Source organism: Poecilia reticulata, linkage group LG18 (assembly GCF_000633615.1).
Source record: "Poecilia reticulata strain Guanapo linkage group LG18, Guppy_female_1.0+MT, whole genome shotgun sequence".
NCBI lineage: Eukaryota > Metazoa > Chordata > Actinopteri > Cyprinodontiformes > Poeciliidae > Poecilia > Poecilia reticulata.
Window position 1 is genome coordinate 970940 of NC_024348.1, and position 5639 is coordinate 976578.

The 5639-nt window shown below is 40.1% G+C and overlaps 1 protein-coding gene and 1 long non-coding RNA gene across 4 annotated transcripts in view; one reads left to right on the forward strand and one right to left on the reverse strand.

Annotated features, from left to right (window-relative positions):
- pde5ab (phosphodiesterase 5A, cGMP-specific, b) overlaps positions 1-5639 on the reverse strand; it is a 156278-nt gene that overhangs the window by 123611 nt on the left and 27028 nt on the right. The window contains exon 1 of one of the 3 annotated variants that reach the window (XM_017310573.1): positions 4818-4878. The exons of the other annotated variants lie outside the window; for them this stretch is intronic. The gene's annotated coding sequence lies outside the window, so the exon portion shown is untranslated. Of the gene's footprint in view, positions 1-4817; positions 4879-5639 lie in introns of those variants that run through there. 3 annotated transcript variants of the gene reach the window in all.
- Positions 1963-2575, forward strand: LOC103480084 (uncharacterized). Its single transcript, XR_536047.2, has 3 exons — positions 1963-2181; positions 2253-2423; positions 2492-2575. It is a non-coding gene; the product is annotated as an uncharacterized LOC103480084 (long non-coding RNA).

Consider the following 5639-nt stretch of genomic DNA (forward strand, 5'->3'; position numbering starts at 1 on the left):
TCCCTTCTGAAGCTGCTGCCCCCGCGACCCGACCCCGGATAAGCGGAAGAAAATGGATGGATGGATTGACCTTAATTATAAGGTAAATAATCACCTTATTTAAGGTGATTAACAATTGCCTTAATTGCAAGTTGATCTCTTCTTTACATCTCTGAAGAGTGGCAACATTGGGGCCTCAAACAACTTTCAAATGTTGTTTGAGGCCCCAAACAACATTTGGGTTGTTGTTTGGGGGTTTGAGGCCCCAATGTTGCCACTCTTCAGAGATGTAAAGAAGAGATCAACTTCTTTACATTGCAAAACATTTCAGATTTTGCTGAAATCTTTGTTTTCAGCAACCTGAAAACAAAGATTGCTCAATGTTATGATTTAGGGGAAGGATAAAATAAGTTATCTCAGAGATTTTAGCTGTCAGTTTCCACTGTGAGTAAGGAAATGGAGGACCACATGCGCAGTTCTTGTTAAGCCCACATGTGGAAGGCCAAGAAAACTATCAGAGAAGAATGATGGTGAGAACAGTCAAAGACAAGCCACTGAAAACCTCCAAAAACCTACATCATCATACCGTAGATGGTGTCACTGTCTGACACCAAAATTGAGCACACTTTGCACCAGAAGCTATACATGAGATTGATGTGACAGAAGCCTTTTCTGCACGCACAAGTTGCTTGAGGTATGGAAAAGCATTTTGGAATAAAATGAAGTGACCTAATGTTTGGTCTCTACAACGGACGTTATGCACGGCAGCCAAAAGCCATTTATAACGTCATCATTCCAAGAAAAACACATGTTGCCCACCGTAAAATTTGGTGAAGGTTCCATCATGCTCTTTAACGAGATACTGGGAATCTCGTTAAAGTTGAGGGTCGCATGGATCAATCAATCAATCAAATTTTATTTGTATAGCACATTTCAGCAGCAAGGCATTTCAAAGTGCTTTACATAATTAAAATAAAAAGAAAATAAAAACAGAGAAAAAGATTAGAAAAGATAAAAACATTATTAAAAGTAAAGATAAAAACATTAAAAAATCAATCCACGTGAGGACTTGCCCTTATGGGGCCTCCTTGAACAGAGTTTCAGCAGAGCGACATCATACAAGAAAACTCAAACCTCAGTTTCAGCATCTTGCAAGGATTAAAACCCGCAATTTAGCCATAAGCAACTCTAAGCAGGTGGGTTTTAATTTGAGATTTAAAGGCACTCAGTGTTTCAGCTGCACTCAGTATCAGCAGATTCTTCAGGATAATTTTGAAGAATCACTTACAATGTTGGAAAGACACTGGGGAAGGATATTTTAACCAGACAATAATCCAAAGTACAGCTCCCAAATCTGCACTTTCATGCAGAGTATGATGGCTGTCTGATCACATATGAGGACTTTTTTGGTAATGTGTAAGAGGACCGGCTGAGAAACAGACACATTGAGTTCAAAAAGCAGGTTTCATGTATGCACTACAGATGCATTAGCAGATATACTGCCACTGTGACCTGAACATGCCCATATTGGGAAGACAGGCATGTGATAATGTAAACTTGGAGGAGAGAGTGTGTTGACCAGGACCCTATAAAAAGGGTGCTGTCTAATGACAGCACCGAGGGGGAAATAATGATTTCACCCTGATTGCAGTGAAATCAGGGGGATTTCATGACAACTGAGCAAAGATTTTCTCGCAATTCGGTCATGTTGACTTAGGTTGCAGTACTGTAATAAAACTTTGCTTTTCAACCAAAGTCTGTAGCATAGAGTCTTTTTCTTCACCACAGAGAAGGTGGACGGAAACCCAACAACAGACAGACAGAGCAACACGATGCAGATATCTGAGGTTGTTGTTTCTCCCTACATCCAGTGGGTGGCGCAGGTTGTTACAATCAAGCCACACAGGCACACCTGCTAGGAGAAAACAAATGCACCCACTACAACGCTTTCATTCTATTGGCTGAGAGGTTGCCAGGCAACGGTGCATTTTTGTTCCAAAAGCAAACAGAAAATGTTTCAAAAGCGAGCAGAGTTTTGCAAGTGTTAGGATTCGGGTTAGTGTGAGTGCTCTTTCCTATAGAGGATCTTCGGGGGAGAGTTCTGACAGGCTGGCGCACCGGCAGCTGATTCCGAGTGATTGACTGGTGGACCTTTAAGAAGCAGTGGAGCAGCCACTCATCACTCGATGGTCCCACTTGTTGGTCAGAGTCTAACCAGAAATCATGTTATGGATGTTTTAAGAGACTTCAAGTAATATTTTGTATTCCCTCAGAAACCGACGAGCTGTTGGAATCAAGCCAGGAACCTAGTCCGGACTAAGAGGTCGTTTCCTGACAAGACCTAACATCTCCGCCTGCCGCTCTCCTCCCCTCTCCATCCTTGGTCTTCGGTACGCTCCTGGATCCTAGCCTTTTCCCTCCGTGCAAATACCATCTGAAAGACAGTAAGCTTATCACTCTAAACCAATCAAGATCTCTCCGGTCCCTACTAATATCTCCCTTCTCCAAACAGAACTCGAGCTGACCTGTATACCCATCCTCTGGAGCACAATCAGATGGTACTTTTTGAAATACATTAAACCTTCACTGAACAGTGTTCTCTGGTTTTGTGTGAACTTGCATGTGGGTCAAGAAACTAAAATCCAGCAAGAGGATAAGGACAAAGGTTTGAGTACAAACATTACATGTTTTGAGAAGAAAGACACAAAGTATTGCTTTCAAAATGAAAATGTAAGCAAAAGTATTAAAAGTTTTGAGAACCAAAGACATGTAATACTGTTTTCAGACTGAAAATGTGTGCTCTCGAATTATGACAGAAAAATTTCCCCTTAGGGGTTTGAATACAAATTTTGGTGTATATCCAGAAGTTTTGTGGATGTGCACAACCTTTTGGGGGCTAAAAGATGTTTCCTTTACAAGATATCCATAGCTGCGCTGAAATTATTATACATTGTTAATTTAGTGCAGTGTACCACAACAAAAGAAAATAACACAATAACAATAACAGAAAACCCATTAGATGACAATTTTAATATCTCTACAATTGATTCACAAACAATCTCTGAATTAGATTTAGACAACTTATTTACACTTGCTGAAGTAAAGAGTGCCGTACTATCAATGCAGAGTGGAAAATGCCGTGCATTGATGGCTTTCCATCAGAATTTTATAAGATATTTTCAGACAAACAGACAAACGGCATGTTAGCAAACCCTTCTGCTAACATGCTTAAAGAGGCATATAAATTTGGTGCTCTCACAATGCGGCAAGCTACTAAAGAAAGATGAGGATCCATGAGTTTGCAACAACTACCACCTGATTTCATTGCTTTGTACAGATGTCAAGGTTTGGCAAAGACGTTGGCATAACGTCTGGAGGTAATTATGACAAAAATCAACATCCCTGACCAGAAGGGTTTCCCCTCTCTTGTTTGCTATTGCTAGAGCCTTTGGCTGCACCCTTAAATCCACTCCTATGCACTACATTACAAGAGGTGACCTAGACCCCTTATACACCAACAACCTGCTGCTTTTTCTTTCAGACCCAGAGTCATACATGCCCCCGGTATTAGACCAGCTTGAGAACTTTGGACAAATACCTGGAAATAAAATGATCTTTAATAAAAGTGAATTATTTCCAATTAATTGTGCAGCTACAGCCTACCCACTTACTAGTTTACCATTCAAGATCTCATTGCAAGGATTTAATTATTTGGGAATCCATGTAACAAAGAATTACTTGAAACTTACTGGTCGTAAGACCAGATGACTTACGACTTACAATGCTGGTCCATGCTGCCACTTTCTCTTGCAGACAGAATCAGTGTATCAATTCTTATACCTTTTTCAGAGCCAGTATTTAATCCCAAAACATTTTTTAAGATACTTGATGCTTCAGTTTTTCACATTTTATGGAACAAGAAACTTCCTAGAATACGAAAGAGTAACCCTCAGAAAAGTAAAGAAATGTTTGGGTTTGCCACCCCAAATTTCTTATGCTATTATTGGTCTGTTAATATTTGCACAATGTTTGGCCCAGTGCACACTCTGAGACTCCCAAATGGTTACCAATAGAAGAGGCCTCATGTAGCTCTGCTTCTTTACTCTCTTTTATGCCTTCCCCAGCAACATCTATATCATACACTCACCATGTAATTGTTAAGAATTGGCTTAGAATGTGGGCTCATATTATGCAATATTTTGGAATCCTCGCTTATCACCACTAAATTCCAATCCTCTATTTCCACCTTCAATCATTGATGAGATTTTTTTAAGTGTGGAAAAGCCACAAGCTTTTTTCTGTGAAAGACAGGAAAACGCTTTTATCTTAAAATTAAAAAATAAATAAATACAAATTATCTTCCAATTTTAACCTGCTGGCTGGCCACTCTTTTAGATGTCTACAAGTTAGGGACTTTATTCGTCACCATGTCCCTCATTTTCTGATAATTACTGCCTCTAATGGCTGATGGATTGCTAGAGGTTAGTCCCACTCCAAAAGATGGAATATCAAAAATATACACCTTTTAATGTCCAATTTGCCTCCTAGGCCTAGACATCTTCGCACTACTTGGTCTGATGATCTTAACATAGAGATTGATGATGAAATGTGGCAAACTATTCTAAAATGCATCCACTCTTTATTAATTTATGCTCAACACAGAATTATTCAGTGTAAAGTAGTCCATAGAGTACACTGGTCTAAAAGTAAACCAGTTTGATTCTTTCCAGATGTGGATTCAAGCTGTGTGAAGTCTGCTTTGGACCCAGCCACTCTCAGCCATATGTTTTGGACCTGTTCCTCTATATCTCAATTTTGGGAATCTGTTTTTGACTCACTTTCTGTAATCACCTTGACCACAGTACAGCCTTTTCCACTCACTGCTTTATTTGGGGTTCTCTGAAAAAACAACAACAAAAAAAAACAATTACTGCCACGAGGCCTGTCGCGATAAACGATAAATCAATTAATCGCACGATACCTGTCGACCTCGTTTTAATTATCGGCTTTATCGTCTCCTCCTGCCTTTTTTCTTTCTGTTGATAACACTGAATGAAAAAAGGCTCAGCCCTGGTGCTCTCCACTGACCCTCCCTTCCTAATTTCCTCGGTGTAATGTCCAGCTCACACTACACGAGTTGTCGGCCCATTTTCAAAACCTGAGAGACCACACGTTAGCCGAGAGAAATCCTAGGTATCAGTAACGTGAGGTCAGGGGAGGCAGAGCCTCTCCTGTTATCATGGAAAAATAATATAAAATCATTTATATTGCTATTTTCATGTACTATAAAGTATCTATTTTTTACTTAGCATTTCTGATGAGTTTTTCTTCAAAATCGCTGGATTTTCGCATTTTCCCATTCAAAAGCTCAGAAGCGAAGCCGGTGAGGCAGCAGCAGCTGAGCCTCCCCTGGGATTGATGAACCTCTCGCTAACTGCACTGGCTGCCATTATATGACAGCATGTTCGTCCTGTCTGTACGCCGGCAATAAATGCCTAAGAAACGTTTAATATATGGACTGATTTTCCATAATTTTGCTTATGTATATAATGTACAGTGTTTTTTGTCACTAACTGTGTTTACCGTGTTTTGTGTGCGGAGGAGCGATCAGAAACGGCAGAGAACAGACTCACCGCTGGGGGCGCTCATGATCCCAGATA